Source organism: Trichechus manatus, unplaced genomic scaffold (genome assembly GCF_000243295.1).
Source record: "Trichechus manatus latirostris isolate Lorelei unplaced genomic scaffold, TriManLat1.0 scaffold00179, whole genome shotgun sequence".
Classification (NCBI taxonomy): domain Eukaryota; kingdom Metazoa; phylum Chordata; class Mammalia; order Sirenia; family Trichechidae; genus Trichechus; species Trichechus manatus.
The window spans coordinates 3,585,510-3,604,500 of NW_004444115.1; positions in this window are offsets into that span (position 1 = coordinate 3,585,510).

Here is an 18,991-nt window from a genome sequence, read left to right on the forward strand (position 1 = left end):
GCTGCTGGATGAGGTGGAGCCTGAAAGGAAGGGTCTGTGAGCATGTCCTCTACTTCTCTGGGCTTCAAAGCAAAAACCTCAAAGGACTTTTCCTTGGGATTTTTTAATCTACACTTAGTTCTTAGATTGGGGTCTAGGTACAAGGCCATGAAGGCCTGGACATAAGGAATCTCTCCCTACTTCCCTTATCTTTTGCAAAAGAGATATAACCATAAAATGGTATTGTAAGAGAGACTACCATATTCTGGCCACTTTTCTTGATCTCCTAGGGTTTATTGTGGCAAGGCTGTATTGCAAAAGAATATGTTTCTTTTTTCTTTAACCGGTCGAGGGTGAAAGAAGACCAGTGGTTTAGTAAGCACCCCAGAGGAGAGTCTTTAGGGATACTGGGTCAGGCTCCCATTTCAACCTCTTATGACCAATTATTAGGGCTCCTGGAGGCAGATGGACTCCTTGGGAGCAGACCTCTTGAGGCACTTCAGATCTGTTGCTATTGAAAAGGTCTCTCCGATATAAGTCCTTTAGTAATTGGTAGCTGGCAAGATCCCTGAGCTTGTGGGGCCTTCCCTTAAAAGATAATTGCCTTTGGTTGCTGGTGTTTAACACCAGGTCTAATTTGCACCAGCTCCAGTTCTGACTAACAATAAGACCTCCCCCACCCCCCGCTGGGAGGTTGAATGACAATGCCAAAGATGTCAGATGAGGCAGCAAAATAAGGGAAAAAAAATTCTAAGTGGAAGTCAGTTGAATTTAAATACCAAGGACTGAGTTTACCATTTTCACAAAAGCAACAATAAGACTGAACTGGGTGAGAATTAAGAATTGAAACCCTGCAAAAGTAGTTACGAACTTGGGGCTCCCAGAGGCGGGGGCACAGGGAGAAAAAATAATGGGGCATTAGAAACCCACTAACTGGACAAAATGCCAGGGCTATCACCCACCAACCAGCACTAAATCAAAAGGGGAGTAAAGTAAGAAGGAAAGTGAAATGAAGAAGAAGAGAGGGAAAGAGCAAGAGTGACAGAGGGAGTTGAAATACCACTGGTCAGAAAAGTCAGGGGCGGCCAGGATGAGACTAAGGAATGGTGCTCAAGATGGCATCCAAATAGAGAAAGTCAGTTACTAGGTCTTACAGGTATTGGGGCCAAGTCCCCTCACTGCAGACACCAGGTCTAACGGGCCTCAGGGCTGAGCCCCTCACGGCAGACTACACCAGGTCTCAACAGAGGGGAGTCACCCCTCTAGTGAGACTCGCGGATTGAGCAGGTCCAAGCAGGCAGCTTTGCAACCCAATCTGGGAAGGGTATATATTAAGCACGCCTGATTTCACCAAAAGCCAGAGGGACTCGTGTCCCTGTTTCAAAGTAAAAGATAGATCATCTGTTCATGTGGAATCCTGGACGAGAGAAGCAGGTGTGGAGATCTCACGGAAGAGAGGGACACAGGACGGAACAGAGGCTGGTGTTTTCTCGACCAGATGGTGCCTAAGCTGAGGCCGGAAGAGAAAAGGAAAGATGGTGTCAAAGATTACACCTAACACGGGACGGGAAGAGAAAAGAAAATGGTGCCAAACAACAATGACATATACATCTGCCCAACCGAAAGTAAAGAGAAAAGTAACCCAAGTTCCTGGCTCTCCCCAGAAACTGAGAATAAAGCAAAGATAGTAAAACAAGCAGGTTCCAGAGCCAGGGCAGATTTGGGGGTCCTTCTGCTCCCTCGTCTCTTGAAGACCTAGTCCTCTCAACAGGGGGGGTCTCTCCCCTGATCTTGGAAACCGAGTTCCTCAATGGAGAGTAGTGACTCGGTGAGCCAGAGGCACTCTGCTCGCTGTCTCCAGATTGATCAGGTCCGGACAGGTGCCTTTTTCAACCACGCCAGGTCTCGATGTGTCTATTACAGCCGCCTATGGATCATACATTATGACCCAGAAGAGAAGGAGAAGAAAGTAAAGGAGAGAGTGAAAGAGGAAAGATAAGATTTGCCTGTGCAGAAATACGGGGCTGAGAATAGAAGTTGGAAGGTCACTCACCAAGAGGAGGGACACAGGAGAAAATGAGTCCTGGCAGCTGCTCACCTGTCTGCTGTGGTCTCATAACCCCTGAGTTCAGGTCCCGAGTTCCCCAGAGATCTTTCGAACCTCTCCCGGCTGGCTCGTCAGAAAACTGTTGTCGGGGGTCTTCTGCTCAACCTGGGCAGCCCTATGAGGTTCTTGCCTTCTACTGACCATGAATGACCAGGAGAAGCTCAAATTTTCTGCACGAACAAAGCTTTATTGAGAAAAGTAGCTCACCAGTGGGGACCAAGAGGGACAATGCTATGCTGGCCTTTGTCTCAGAACATTTTCTTAATAAAAGCTGTTATGCCAATTGACCTAGATGTCCCCTGAAACCATGGTCCCTAGATCCCCGCTCCTGCTACTTTGTCTCTTGAAGGGTTTGGTTGTATTCAGGAAATTTCTTAGCTTTTGGTTTAGTCCAGTTGTGCTGACTTCCCTGTCGTGGATGTTGTCCTTCCCTTCACCTAAGAGAATTGTTGTCTACTATCTAGTTAGTGAATAACCCTCTTCCTCCCTCCCCACCCTCATGACCATCAAAGAATGATTTCTTTTGTGTTTAAACATTTTCTTTAGTTCTTATAATAGTGGTCTTATACAACATTTGTCCTTTTGCGAATGACTAAATTCACTCAGCATAATGCCCTCCAGATTCCTCCATATTAAAAGATGTTTCACAGATTCATCATTGTTCTTTACTGTTGCATAGTATTCCATTGTGTGAATATACCATAATTTATCCATTCTTCCGTTGATGGGCACCTAGGTTGTTTCCATCTTTTTACTATTGTAAACAGTGCTGAACTGAGCATCAGTGTCCATATATATATTCGTGTGACAGCTCTTATTTCTCTGGGATATATTCCAAGGAGTGAGATTGCTGGATTGTATGGTACTTCTATTTCTAGCTTTTGAAGTAAGCACCAAATCAATTTTCAAAGCGTTTGTACCATTTTACATGTCCAACAACAGAGTATAAGTGTTCCAGTCTCTCCACAACCTCTCCAACATTTATTATTTTGTGTTTTTTGAATTAATGGTAGCCTTGTTGGGGTGAGATAGCATCTCATTTTAGTTTTGATTTGCATTTCTCTGCCAGCTAATGATAGTATTTCCTCATGTGTCTGTTAGCCAACTGAATGTCTTCTTTGGTGAAGTGTCTGTTCATATCCTTTGCACATTTTTTAATTGGGTTATTTGTCTCTTTGTTGTTGAGATTTTACAATATCTTGTAGATTTTAGAGATTTAATGCTGATCAGATTTGTCACAGCCAAAAACTTTTTCCCAATCTGTAGGTTGTCTTTTTACTCTTTTGGTGAAGTCTTTTGATGAGCATAAGTATTTGATTTTTAGGAGCTCCCAGTTATCTAGTTTCTCTTCTGGTGTTTGTATATTGTTACTTAACGGTTTGTATTCTGTTTATGCCATGTACTAGGGCTCCTAGCATTGTCCCTATTTTTTCTTCCATAATCTTTATTGTTTTTGATTTTATATTTAGGTTTTTGATCCATTTTGAGTTAGTTTTTGTGCACGGTGTGAGGTATCAGCCTTGTTTCAGTTTTTTTGCAGGTGGATATCCAGTTATGCCAGCACCATTGTTAAAAAGACTGTCTTTTCCCCAATTAATGGACTTTGGGCCTTTGTCAAATATCAGTTGCTCATAGGTGGATGAATTTATGTCTGGATTCTCAAATCTGTTCTGTTGGTCTATGTGTCTGTTGTTGTACCAGTACCAGGCTATTTTGACTACCATGACAGTGTAATAGGTTCTAAAATCAGGTAGTGTGAGGCCTCCCACTTTGTTCTTCTTCTTCAATAATGCTTTACTTCTCTGGGGCCTTTTCCCTTTCCTTATGAAGTTGATGATTTGTTTCTCCATCTCATTAAAAAATGCCCACTGGAATTTGGATTAACATTGCATTGTATCTATAGATCACTTTGGGTAGAATTGACATTTTCATAATGTTGAGTCTTCCTATCCATGAGCAAGGTATGTTTTTCCACTTATACGAGTCTCTTTTGATTTCTTGCAGTAGTGTCTTTTAGTTTTCATTGTATAGGTCTTTTACATCTCTGGTTAGATTTATTCCTAAGTATTTTATCCTCTTGGGGGCTATTGTAAATGGTATTGATTTGGTGATTTCCTCTTGGAAGTTGTCCTTGTTGGTGTAGAGGAATCCAACTGATTTTTGTATGTTTACCTTGTATCTTGATACTTTGCTGAAATCTTCTATTAATTCTAGTAGAAGTCTTGTAGATTCTTCAGGGTTTTCTGTGTATAAGATCATATCATCTGCAAATAGAGATACTTTTAATTCTTCCTTACCAATCTGGATGCCCTTTATTTCTTTTTCTAACCTAATTGCTCTGGCTAGGACCTCCAGCACAATGTTGAATAAGAGCTGTGACGAAGGGCATCCTTGTCTGATTTCCATTCTCAAGAGGAATGCTTTCAGACTCTCTCCATTTAGGATGATGTTGACTGTTGGCTTTGTAAAATTTCCTTAATTATGTTGAGGAATTTCCCTTCTATTCCTGTTTTGCTGAGAGTTTTTATCATGAATGCATGTTGGACTTTGTCAAATGCCTTTTCTGCATCAAATGATAAGATCACGTGGTTCTTGACTTCTGTTTTATTTATGTGATGGATTACATTGATTGTTTTTCTGATGTTGAACAATACCTGCATAGTTGGTATGAATCTCACTTGGTCATGGTGAATTGTTTTTTTGACATATTGTTGAATTCTATTGGTTGGAATTTTGTTGAGGATTTTTGCATCTATGTTCATGAGGGATATTGGTCTGCAATTATCTTTTTTTGTGGTGTCTTTACCTGGTTTTGGCATCAGAGTTATGCTGGGAGTTTGGGAGTATTCCATCCTTTTCGAGGCTCTGAAATACCTTTAGTGGTAGTTACATTAACTCTTCTCTGAAAGTTTGGTAGAATTCACCAGCGAAATCATCAGGGCCTGGGGACTGATGGCTGTCTTTGAGTGTCTGGGAGGAAAGCATGTACCTGTTCCCTAGAGTGTGTAGGTGGGTGGATTTTGCAGCTGCACTGTGAGCACCCATTGCTGTTGGTTGTAAGAAATGGGAGGCACTACTTATTCTTGGATGCCTCTCTTGGGTGCCTAGGTGGTGTGGGTGGAGCCACCAGTCATCACGCCCCTGATGTGAGTAGGTGAGGACCCTGCTTAATGGGCAGAGCAGTGTCAAATGTCACCAGTGTGTCACTTCACCACATAGCTGATACACTTGAAGTTAGGCTTCAAGTATATACCCTGTTGTACTGTGCTAATGAGGGCCTACACTGTTGAAATGGGCCCATACATGTCTATGCAGGGGAGAAAAGTATTCAAAGTCTGTGGACCCCTTATGCCGGTGCTTAGGCAAAGGAGCTGTGCCTACACTGAGTTTCTGGCTTAGGGGAGCCAGGAGATTATTTTTTCCTGTTTGTTAATTTGTTCCCTCTCTGAGGCCAGGAGAATGGCTCAGGCCATTTGACAGGTCCCACTTCTGGGCCAGGGGACTTAGCAATTGCTGAAGCTGGCCTAAGACCCAGTGCAGAGTGGGGAAGGGCAGGAAAATAGTAAAAATATTTTTCCCAAAAGGAGTGTTTTTTGATCTGTGCTGTAGGTCAGATGCATGTACTTATCTTTTGCCAATTGAGTGCCACTTTTTGCTAGTTCTGGAGGTGTTAGTAAACTTTCCACCACTCAGTCTCTCCAGATGTGGAAAACGCCACCTGAGCGCCACTGCTTGCCTTACCAGGCACGCCAGCCTGTCCGGCCTGAAGGGTGCTGGCCCCCACCAGGTCAGGTCTGGCAACTCCTCACTGCTTCTGAACCATCTCTCCCTCCCCCTACCACTGAGTCTGATTCCTCAACTTTGCTTTTGATGTTCGGGGCTCCTAGATTGTCATATATAATGGATTCACTTGTTTTTTCTGGTCTTTGTTGTAACAGGGAACACAGGAAGCATCTGACTACTCTTCCGTCTTGGCCCTGCCCAAGTTTTGACTTTTGATGAAGTCAAATTTACCTATTTTGTCTTTTGTTGTTCGTGCACTTGGTGTCGTATATAATAACCCATTGTTAAAAACTAGGTCCCAGAGAATTATCCCTATGTTTTCTTCTATGTTTAGTATTTGTCTTAGGCTGGGTTCTCTAAAAAGCAAAACCAGTAAAGTATATAAATATATAAAGTATATAAATACTTTATAGAGAGAGAGTTTATATCAAGGAAACAACTCACACTATTGAGGAGGTTAAAACGTCCCAAGTCCATGGATCAGGGTAGAGGCCTCTTCCAAGTCACACAGCCACAGAAGCTGGCAAGCCCAAGATCAGCAGGTTGGCGAGCAAGGCTCCTGCTCACAGGCTGTGCAGATTGACAAATCCCAGGTTTGGCAGATAAGCTGACAGCTCAAGTCCCAAGAACGGGAGATGAGATGACAAGAAACAGTCACAGGATTCAGAGAGAGAAAAAGCCAGAATGTCTGCTTATATTCAGATGCAGACCACACCCCCAAGGAGATTCCCTTTCATCTGATCGGCTACTCACAATATATTCAATTATGGGAGTGATTATATTAAAACACTGAGAATCATGGCCCAGCCAAGTTGACACACGATCTTAACTATCACAGTATTCATTTTTTATTCCTGTGTATTTTTATTTAACTGCCTTAAATTTAGAAATCTGGTTTTATGTAAGTTATCAGTCTATAAAGTAAAATGAATTGAGTAAGACTATTTTAATCCCGAGTATCTTAAAGACATATTTGAAAATGAAAACTAGATAAACAATAGAAGGTCAATTCTCTTCTTTAGCTATATACAGAAAGCCTTGATTTTCCAAAGTCCTCTGCACCAGGAATGCCAAACTATTAGTTATTTCCCAAATATAAATCTTGTCATTTTGAATGCACTCTACCCTCCTGCCTTCCTATCTCACCAAACTACAAATGTCAAACCTATTGCCATTGAGCCAATTTTGAATCATAGCAACCCTATAGCACAGAGTGGAACTGCCCCATAGGGTTTCCAAGGAGCGGCTGTTGGACTTGAACTGCTAACTTTTTGGTTGGCAACAGTAGCTCTTAATCACTGTCTTAGTTATCTAGTGCTGCTATAACAGAAATGCCACAAGTGGATGGTTTTAATGAAGAGAAGTTTATTTCCTCACAGTCAAAGTAGGTTAAAAGTCCAAATTCAGGGCATCAGCTCCAGGGGAAGACTTTTTCTCTCTGTCAGCCTTCTCTTCAGTATTTCCCCAGACTAGGAGCTTCTCTGCACAGGGACCCCAGTCCAAAGGACATGCTCTGCTCCCAGCACTGCTTTCTTGATGATATGAGGTCCCCCTGTCTTTCTGCTCACTTCTGTCTTTTATATCTCAAGAGATTGCCTCAGGACACAATCTAATCTTGCAGCTTGAGTCCTGCCTTACTAACAAAAATGCCACCCATCCTCCCTCATTAACATCATAGAAGCAGGATTTACAACACTTAGGAAAATCACACAGTACCAGGAATCATGGCCCGGCCAAATTGACACACATTTTTGGGGGGACATAATTCAATCCATGACAATCACTGTGCCATTAATGTAAGTATCTATTCATATTACAAGGCTGACCTCAGATGAATCCTCCTGATCTAGTTCTCTGAGTACGCTATTGAATCACATTTCACTGTATATTGCAATAATTGATTAACTTCCCTGTCTTTCGCATTTACTATAAAATTTTTGAGGCAAAGATTGACTAATTAATCTCTCTATCCCTGGTATTTAGCTCTTGTGGCATTCGTTAATGTTTTGGATGAATTTATTGGTTGATTAATTAACAAACTGTTACCTAGAAGAGTGTTTCTCAAACTTTTAAAACTGGCAAACCAACGTATGGTGTTGGGCATACATGCAAACTGTCTTGGTCATCTAGTGGTGCTCTAACAGAAATACCACAAGTGGATGGCTTTAACAAAGAGAAGTTTATTCTCTCACAGTCCAGTAGGATAGAAGTCCAAATTCAGGGTGTCACCTCCAGGGGAATTCTTTCTCTCTCTGTTGACTCTGGAGGAAGGTCTTTCTCATCAATCTTCTCCTGAACTAGGAGCTTCTCTGTGTAGTAACCACAGATTCAAAAGACACTCTCTGCTCCCAGTGCTTCTTTCTTTGTGGCATGAGGTCCTCCTCTTTCTGCTCGCCTCCCTTTCCTTTTATCTCCTGTAAGATGATACAAGCCACACCCCAGGGAAACTCCCTTTACATTGGATCAGGGATGTGACCTTAGTAAGGGTGTTATAATCCCACCTTAATCCTCTTTAACATAAAAGTACAAAAACAAAATGGAGGACAACCACACAATACTGGGAATCATGGCCTCACCAAGTTGATACATATTTTCAGGGGACATATTTCAATCCATCACACAAACCACCAATTTTAGATACACTTTTAGTACATCTTAAAAATAACAAAATTAAAACTATTTCAATTTAAGTGCAATAATAATTGTTTTATATAAATGAGAGGTATTATGTTGATGACAATCCACTATTGCACCAAATTATCCATGAGTGGCTTGATAGTGGAGACCTTAAATTAGAGGTTTCATATTCAGATATTTTATTTTCTTATTATTTATTTATATGGAATTAGAAAATCTTAAATACCAACAATCATGAAGATGGTACAGGATTGAGTAATGTTTCATTCTGTTATACATAAGCCTGCAATGAGCTGAACCTGACTCAACAGCAACTAACAACAAGAAAATCTTACAGCACAATGATATGGAGTTTTTTTGTTGGTTTTGTTTTTTGTTTTGATGACAGCCAGAGCTTAGAAATTCTGTCTGTTAGTTCTGAATATTTGTTTGGAATATGAAACTGAAATTTTGGAGATACAACTTCTTGAAATATCTTTCCAGATAGCTATTTCCAGCATTATTATGAATTTGACTGCATAATTGAATCTCTCATTATAGACAACTATAAAACTCCAGATTTAAACTATTAAAGAATACATTTTTAAAAGTTTTGATGAGTTGGCAACTTAAAAAAAAAAAAAGTAGAGACCCGTTACAAGATAAAACTTAAGAGAAAAAGGAGAACTAGAAAGGTGAGATACCCAATGAAGCAGGCTTTCCTTCACTTTGAGGGAATTGGCCAAACTCTAGTAACCCTGAAGATTTGTTTGCATTGCCCTCTAGGGCTCAGGATTCAGGACACAAATCTGAGGCACAGTCAACGTGGAGATCTCTAACAAGAGATCTGTACAGTTGTGAGACCCAGACGGCTACACATTGGGTGTAAGTGTGAACCAGATAAAACCTCTTCCCAGGGACTAAAGAAAACAACTTGTCTAGTATATTTGTGCTGGATGCAATAATTAAACAAAACAAAACACTTCTAAAATAATCCATAACTACAGTGAAACCTTCATGCCCTTTGAAGTTCAAATTCACGCTACCTAGGTCATCTCAAGAGATCTAAAAGTGAAAAGTTAGTTTAAAATGGTCCCACATTGTTAGTACTCTACGTGCTTGGCAGAAGCTAATGAAAATGTCCTCTGTAAAAATCCATGAAAAGTATCAATTCTCAAAGAATTGCCATACAAAAAATTAAACAAAATTTCACAAAAAATTTTATATATTAAAATTTGTTTATATAAAAATTTATATAATTAAAATATATAAAACTTAAAAGGAAACAATGGCAAGAATAAGCAGAATCAATGGATACAAGAATCAGAGTTGAGAGATTACAGAATTGCAATGAATAGAAACAGAACATTAAAAATTATGTTTAATGTACTTAATGTAGGAGATTAAAATATGAGTAAGGAATAAGAAAATCTAAATGTAAAATAATTAGTATATATGAAAAGAGAACAAAATAAGAATTGAGGAAATAAAAAATATGGAAATGAAAAACTCATTGGAAATGTTTAACAATATTTTTAACAAAAGTAGACAAAGATAAAGAGAAATTTTGCAAACTGGAAGCTGATTATGAAGAACTTACACACGATGTACAGAGAGACAAAGAGATGGAAGGATGAAATAAAAATTAAGAGAAATGGTTAAAATCTAATATATGTCTAATAGAAGTTCCAGAAAAAAGAGGGGAGAATTAGTGAGAGACAATATTTAAACAGTAGATTAAAATTTTTCCTCAACTACAGATTCAGGAATCTTAATAAATATACAGCAGCATAAAAAAAATTATTTATTGATACTTCATCCAAAACTTGTGAAAAAGAAAATCAAGGATTTCCAAGGAGGCAGAGAGGAAAGCGGATTGCTTAAAAGGCAGTGATGATTAGACTCTCAACAGCAGCAATGGAAGCCAGTGGATGGTAGAATCATACTTTTGATTTGGTATGAGAAACTAACTTTTAACCAGAATTGAAGTTTTGCAAGAATATATTTGAAGAATGAGAGTAAAATATACTTCATATTTAGAAACAACAAACAACTTTGCCGCCAGCTAAATCTCACTAAAGAAATTCTAAGAAATGTGCGTTAAATAGAAGAGTGACATGAGATGAAAGATTTGAAAGGAAGGAATAAAAGTGAAGACACTGTTAAAGATATGGGTAACTAAGCAGACATTGACTTGCAAAACAACAATAATAATACCTTTAAAAGTTAGAACTAAAATACATGATTAAATAGTATGTAAACTGGGAGTTGGTAAAAACAGTTAAAGTAATCTAAAAGCCTTCTATTGTCAGTAAATTGACTAAAGATATATATATATACACATATATAAACAACATAGGTTAAAACGCTTATGATAAAAATCAAAATAATAAAAATCAGGTGCAGATCTTCTAAACTAAACAAGAAATTATTAAAAAATAATTGTCGTTGTTTTGTTAGTTGCCCTCAAGTAGACTCAGATTCATGCAGACCCTATGTGTGTCAGAACAGAAATGGGCTCTGTCAGGTTTTCAAGGCTGTGACTTTTCAGAAGCAGATCACCAGGTCTGTTTTTAGAGGTGCTCCTGGGTAGATTCGAACCACCAACTTTTCAGCCTGTAGTTGAGCACTTAACCATTTGACCACCCAGGGACTCCTTTAAAAAATAATAATCCACAGGAAAAAAGAAATGAGAGAAAGAAGAAACAGAATGGGTTAAACACATAGAAAGCACACAATAGAGTGAGATAAATATAAATATATCTGCAATTACAATAAATGTAAATGATCTAGATGCTACAGTTATAAGACAAAGGTTGTTAAACCATTTATGATATATAGTTGATACATTCAAGGCATAAGGCTATAGATAAGCTAAAAATAAAATGACAAAAAAAACCAGAAAAATATTACCAAAATAAAGCCAAATTTGCTGTACTTCTATAAGACTAAATAGATTAAAGTAAAAATTGTATTCCTAGATGTAAAGACACAATAGCCATGACAATGGACTCAAACATACCAACAATCATGAAGATGGCACAAGACCAGGCAACATTTTGTTCTGTTATACATAAAGTCACCATGAGCAACCTGAACTCTTAACCACTGCACCACCAAGGTTCCACTTACATAGTGAGGAAGTTCAATTCAACAGGAAGATTTAACAATTCTAAACCTCTAAACAACAAACAACATTCTCAAATAAACAGTCATTGGTAGAATCCAGTAAACATACAGGAAATTTAAAAGTACATTTAGCAAGCTTGATATAATAAAGATTTTTAAATTTTTAGCACTTCCCAAGTAAAGAATATGTAGTCCTTTTTTAAAGAACTCATGAAATGTTTATAAAACTTAACCACATAATAATTTATGAAACAAACCTCAAAAATATTTCAGATTAGTCACTTGCTGCTGTAGATTTAGTGCATTAGTAATCCCTCCCTGTATCCATCCACACCTTTGCCACGAGACTGCTACTTCTCTTAGTAAAGAAAGGACCTCCATTTCACCCACATTTGAATCTGAGCTGGTATTGTGGCTTGCTTTGGTACGTTTCCACTTTCTCTCTTGCCCACTGCCATTACCACAAGAACATGTCTGGTCTAGCTTGCTGGAGGATGAAAGATATGTGGAACAGAACTGAATCATCCTAATTATCCTAGTCAACCAAAACCAAACCCATTGTGGTCGAGTCAATTCGGACTCATTCTAAATCTCCTGAGAGCCAGCTAGACTTCAAAAATGTGACAAAGCGCAGCTCAGATAAACAGAACTGTTCAACTAACCTGCAGACTCATGAGCTAAATAAAAGCTTATTAGTATAGACACTGCCCACAGTGGAGAACAAAAATATACTAAATTCCCACAATCTGAATTGCAGCCTGACACTTCCTCTAGGCTTTTCTAAGCAGCGCTAGCAGCGCTTCAGTGACATAGGAGGCTAAATTAACATACAATATTGTCCCAAGGATTTCCTAGATGCTGCAAGTGGTTAAAGTGCTGTATTACTAACCAAAAGTTTGGTAGTTCAAACCCATGCAGAGGTGTCTCAGAAGTAAGGTCTGGCAATCTGCTTCTGAAAGGTCACAGCCTTGAAAATTCTATGGAGTTCAGTTCTATTCTGCACACATGGGGTCACCATGAGTCAGAATTGACTCAACTCAATCGCAACTAACAACAGTAGCAACAACTATTCCAAAGTAATCCCACACAACATTTACATGGGGAACTACCACATCACACACCACCACATGCCAGGCTACTCAAAGAAGACCAAGAATGGCTTTCCACCATGTACCACCAATGAGGATGATTACATTACATTACATTACACCTACTCCTCACTTACCGACTCTCTCATTATCAGACATTTCAATATTAAAAAATCTACTATCAGACTATTTTGCACATTAACAAGGCAGCGTGCGTGCATGGCAGCAATAGCTGTGGAGCTTCCCCTCCCTTGAGGAGGGTCTCTGGGCAGCCTCCAGGAAGCTGGGCTGCCGCGGCCCGGCTCCCTCCACTTGCTATCTGCTTCCTCCTGCCAGCCAGGAGGATGGCAGGAGGGATGTTGTGGCCAGCTGCCACACAGGGCCGACCTCCTCTGTGGTAACGACCTCTAGGTAGATGCTCAGGCAGCACTGAGCCAGTGGGCACCAGTTCTGAGTTTCCAGCTCCTATGCAGCCTGAGGCCCTGCAGCTCAAAATTGCTGTAGGGTGGGAAGGGAGGAAAGAAAGAGGCATCAGAGAGGGTGTTTGAAAGAAATGCATGAGAGTTTAATGACATCCCAAAGTGAGCCGAACTGGGCTTAAAGCTTCTGCCTCGGTGGGGCTGGGTTCCCAGTACTCTTACAGGAAGCCACATGCCTCAGTGACTTGCCAGGCCAAGAGGGCAGAGCAGGCTCCAGGATCATGAACACAGGGCTTGAAGGCATGAGAGTGGAGCCCTGGAGATGGCTCCACGTGGGAAGCTCTGACCCAGCACAGAAGGAAGGTGAAGTGGTTAAGGACTGAGCCCTCCAGTCACATAGCCTGGTCTTATCCAGCTTTGTCTTCTCCGAGCCTCCTTCTCTGCAGTGGAATAATTCATAAGTGGACTTGTCACAGTGATGAGCACATCAGTAAATCTTGGCTGTTATTATTTGTATGATCATATTTTCTAAATAAAAAAAATTGGACAAATGGATCATCTGAAAACAGAAAAAAAATCTCCATTTTCTACTAACACTAATTTTCACACAACGACCTGGTCTTTGGAAACTAACCAGGTCGATAAGCGACAAGTGAGTGTACATTACATTACAAAATAGCAACTGGTCCAGTATCTGGCAAAACCACTGAGAATCATATCCTAGACAAGGTGACCCATAAAATTAACCCTCACAGTCCAGCTCTTGTCAACTTGGCACCTACACATCTCCTTAAACCATACATAATCTCCAAATAAAGACATAAATTCATACTTCTACCTCACATGATACAACACGTATACAATGAAAACACAGTAACCCTTTTTAGTTCTTGTATTTTATAAAAAATAATGGGATAAGGGAGGGAAGAGAAAAAAGATGTTTGCTATATATTTTCACAGTATACACACACAAACATATACCAAAACAAGGAAGAAATACTCAAAACAATTACACAATTACAGTACTCATTTTCTGCAACTAGTCATGTTGTCATAGCTGGTATTTAGAACTACCTTCTGCAACCCATTCCATATTCCTTTTACCCTCAGTAAGCATCTCACCTGATTGTGGTTCTTTGACTGGTGGAGAGACTCAAACCTTTATTCCTGAAGGATCTGGGCAATTAGTAGTCCTGTCTAAAATGGATTGCTGTAGTTTTCCATTGACTTTAATTACAGGACATAGTAATACTAGAGATGCCCTGAGAGATCTCCTGTATTCCAGACATACTCTTTTTAACCTCCATTATGTACAACAGTCCAATTTCCCCTTAGTAATCAGCATCAATCACAATAGTGAACATATTAACTCCCTTCTTTGACTGTTGATTCAGAGGCATGAGGAGCCCAAAGAGGCAGGGTTACATTTTTAACTTCCAGTTGAATGAAATCATTGTTGTGTCTCCTGGTGGGAGCATTCCTCCTTTTGGAACTAAGACCTCTAGGCCAGCAGAACATAGGATTGCAGAGACAGGAAGCAAAATTTTGTTTAAGTGGGTCGCTAGGGGTAATAGTGAATGGTGCCACTCTCATTTCTACCCCTTGATTACTGGACCCATGAATCCTGGTTCTGGGAGAAACAGCACCTTGTATTGGATGCTTATTTAGGGCATAGACAGCCTCCTGGTGAACACTGCCCTGGCCCTGAAAGGCATTGCCATCTAGCTGGTACCATAATTGAGTATTGACAAGGGCATTCCATTGTTCTATAAAAGCCAGCTGCTTCAGGATGATGGGGAACATGGTAAGACCATGTCCATGAGCATGGGCTCATTGCTGCACTTCATTTGATGTGAAGAGAGTTTGGAATTAGATCACCAGGCCTTTATTCCTAGTCTTAGTCTGGGACTCCACTGAAGCATATTCAGCATTATAGCCACACACAAGCCTCCACTGACAGATTGGTGGTGGCTCCTCATGATGTGCATTGGACAGGAATTAAATCCAGATCTAGAGCATGGAGTCCATGGGTGGCACAAATGGTTTGCATTTAACTACTAACCTAAAGGTTCATGGTTCCAACTCACCCAGTGGCACCACAGAAGAAAGGCTTATTGACCTGCTTCTATAAAGATTACAGTCAAGAAAATCCTATAGAGTAGTTCTACTCTGTAGCACATGGGGTCATCATTAGTTGGAATCAGCTTGGTGGCAATGAGTTTTCTCCAGTGTGGAAGGTGAGAATTGTACCACTGAACCACCAAAATGAACCCTTACATTTATGATCAATTGATTTTTGACAAAGATTCAAGAAATTCCATGAAAGAATAATAGTTTTTTCAACAATTCGTGTTGGGACGACTGGATATTCACAAGCAAAAGAATGAACTTGGATGCTTATCACACACCATGTACAAAAATCAACTCAAAATGAATAATAGACCTAAATGTAAGAATTAAAACTATATAGTGCTTATAATAAAACAAAGTAGTAAATCTTCATGACCTTGGGTTAGGCAAAGTCTTTTTAGATATGACAATAAAAATACAAGCAAAAAAAAAATAGATATACTGGACTTAATCAAGATTAAGAAATATTTTTGCTGCAAATGATACTATCAAGAAAGTGAAAGACGACCACAGAATAAGAGAAAACTTTTGTTAATCAAATATCTCATAAAGGACTATTATACAGACTATATAAAAAACGTTTGCAACTGAATAACAAAAAGAAACAACCAAATTAAAAATGGAAAAATTATATGAATTGGTATTTCCCTAAAGAAGATATAAAAATGGTCAATAAGCATATGAAGAGAAGCTTAACATTATTAGTCATTTCCATTACTAAGTAGATTCCGACTCGTAGCAACCCTATAGGACAGAGTAGAACTTCCCCCATAGGGTCTTCAAGGAACGGCTGGTGGATTTGAACTGCTGACCTTTTGGTTAGAAGCCAAACTCTTAAACACTGTGCCACCAGGGCTCCAGATCATTAGGGAAATGAAAATCAAAACTACAATGAGATACTACTTCACATCTGATACATAGATAGATAAACAGATAGTTGCCATTGAGTTGACTCCCATTAATGGCTACATTATGAACAACAGAATAAAATATTACCTGGTTCTAAGACATACTCACAATCTCCAGCATGTTCGTTGTTGTGGCTATTGAGCCAATCCATGTCACCAAGTGTCTCCCTTCCCCTTTCTGGCCCTCTGTTTCACCCAACCTGATGTTCCCCTCTAGTGATTGATCCCTCCTGATGATGTATCCAAAGCAAATGAGTCAGAAAATGTTCTGTTGTGATACATAAGGTTTTTTAGTTTTGTTTTTTATCTATCTATTATCTATTTATTTATTGTGGTAAATATGTATGAAACAAAACATTTGCCATTTTAACAATCTTCGCATGTACAATTCAGTGACATTAATTGTACTCATCATGTGCAACCGTCACTATTATGTACTTCCAAATTTTTCCATCACCCCTACCAGAAGCTCAGTGTCTCCCAAGCAGCAAGTCTCCTTCCCACTCCTCCTGTCTGCCCCTGTTAACCAGTAATAATCTTAGGTCTCTATACATTTGCCTGTTCTAGGTATTTCAGGTAAGTGGAGTCTAATTTTCAGAAATAGATTTCCAGGACTTTCAGAAGTAGATTGCCAGGTCTGTCTTACTGTGGATATACCACGGAAACCCTTCCACCATGGGTAACACTGCTGTTTGCTGGTATTAGAAATACGGGTGGCATAGCTCTCAGCATCACAGCAACATTCAAGCCACCACGGCATGACAAACTGAGAGATGAGTGATGATGGCTTAAAAAACAAAAAGAGACATGGTATTAAGTGTTGACAAGGATTTGGAGAAATCTAAATCCTCATACAGTGCTGATGTGATTGTAAAATGTTAAATACAGAGTTACTATACCAAATCAAAAACCAAACTCGGTTGCTGTCTAGTCGGTTGCAACTCATAGTGACCCTGTAGAACAGAATAGAGCTGTCCCATAGGGTTTTCAAGGCTATGCCTTGGAAATGTTACAGAAATCTTTATGGAAGCAAACTGCCACATCTTTCTCCCTCAGAGCAGCTGGTGGGTTTGAATCACTAACCTTTTGGTTAGCAGCTTGAGCACTTACCCATTGCACCATCAGGACTCCAATAATTCCACTCTTAAGTACATACCCGAAAGAAATGAAAACATATGTTCACACAAAAATATGTACACGGATTTAAGTACATACCCAAAAGAAATGAAAACATATGTTCACACAAAAATATATACACGGATGTTCGTAGCAGAATTCTTCATAATAGCCAAAAAGTAGAAACAGCTCAAATTTCCATCAAGTAATGAATGAATGAATCCAGTGTGGTATATCTATACAATTGTATATTATTAAACAATGAAAAAAAAGAATGAAATACTCATATATGTTACAACATGGACGAATCTTAAAACATTTTGCTAAATGAACGAAGCCAGTCACTAAAGACCACTTGTGGTATGATTCCATTTCTGTAAAATGTCTAGAATAGTTAAATCTTTAGAGACAGAAAGTGTTTAATTGTTGCATAGGCCAGGGTGGATTGGAGTAGTTATTGATACTGGGCCTGGGGTTACTTTTTAAAGTGATAAAATATTCTGAAATTTTGATAATGGATGCACAACTCTGTGAATAGATTAAAAACCATTAATAGTAGACTTAAATGGTTGAGTTGTATGATATTGAATCATATCTAAATAAATATGTTAACAAATTACCTGTAAGGCCACTGTCCAGATATAGCTTCTGGAAAGTAAGAGGAGAAAGATATCAGTGCTGGTCTTACAACATAGAGTTTTATTCTATTGCCTTTGGGCCAAGTCCTAAGCTTCAGAGAGTATAGAAACCTTCATTGGTTTGAGAATGCAAGAGGAGTAGACACCTGCCCAGCTTCCCCTCTGGGGCTCTGGAAGGCAGGAGTGCTGCACATGTTGGCAACACTACCCACTCAATAACATTTCCTGTCAATTTCAGCATGTGAGACCAGAGATGGCTACAAGGTGTGCATAAGAAGACTGGCTGGGAAGTGATTAAAAGCCCCAGGTGCCCTGATAGGACTCCATCAGTCATATATCATGAACTCCTCAGATTCCCTCAGCCCCACCTAGGCCCTGAGGCCTTGACTAATTGCCTATCATCCTACCCTCGTGTCAGATTCCTTGGGAACAGTGTGTTTCCACCTCTGAGGCTAGAGATCTCTGCTTCTCTCTCCACTTTTGGATTCAATAGGGTTGGGTCAAGTTAACAAAATGCCTGCCCATGGGAAAATGTTGACTATTTGGAAATGGAGATGGGTGCGACTTGCAAGTAATTTCCTTCCTCCTTCTGATGAAATGTTCTGAGGTCCAGATTTTCTATCCGGCCTGTTCAGAGATTCCTCACACCTGCTTAACTTTCTGATGTTCGCAGCTAATCTTGAAGCACTGCAGGAACAGTAAGCATCAGTTTCTTTAGCTTCCCATCCTTACCTGCTTCCTTCCTCTTCTCCCCCGCTTTCTGCTCTGAGAGTGTACTTCCCAATCAAGAGCAGGCACTTAAGCCTTGCCTCAGGTTTTGTTTGCCCAGCATGCAAGTGAAGTAGCCTAATGTTTTTCTTGTGCCTGAGTAGTGAGATATAACCAGGGGAGCAACAGATCTAGAAGGCAGAAATACAGAAGAAGACTGTGGGAGTGCCTGTAGTGCCTGCGTGGACATAGACACAGGACTCTTTCAAGCCAAAACCCACAGCTTGAAGGAATGATGTTCTTTCCAGGAGGTATTTATTCTTATGGGTGCATGATCTCTCACATCAGACACCTATCCAGCTCTCACCCC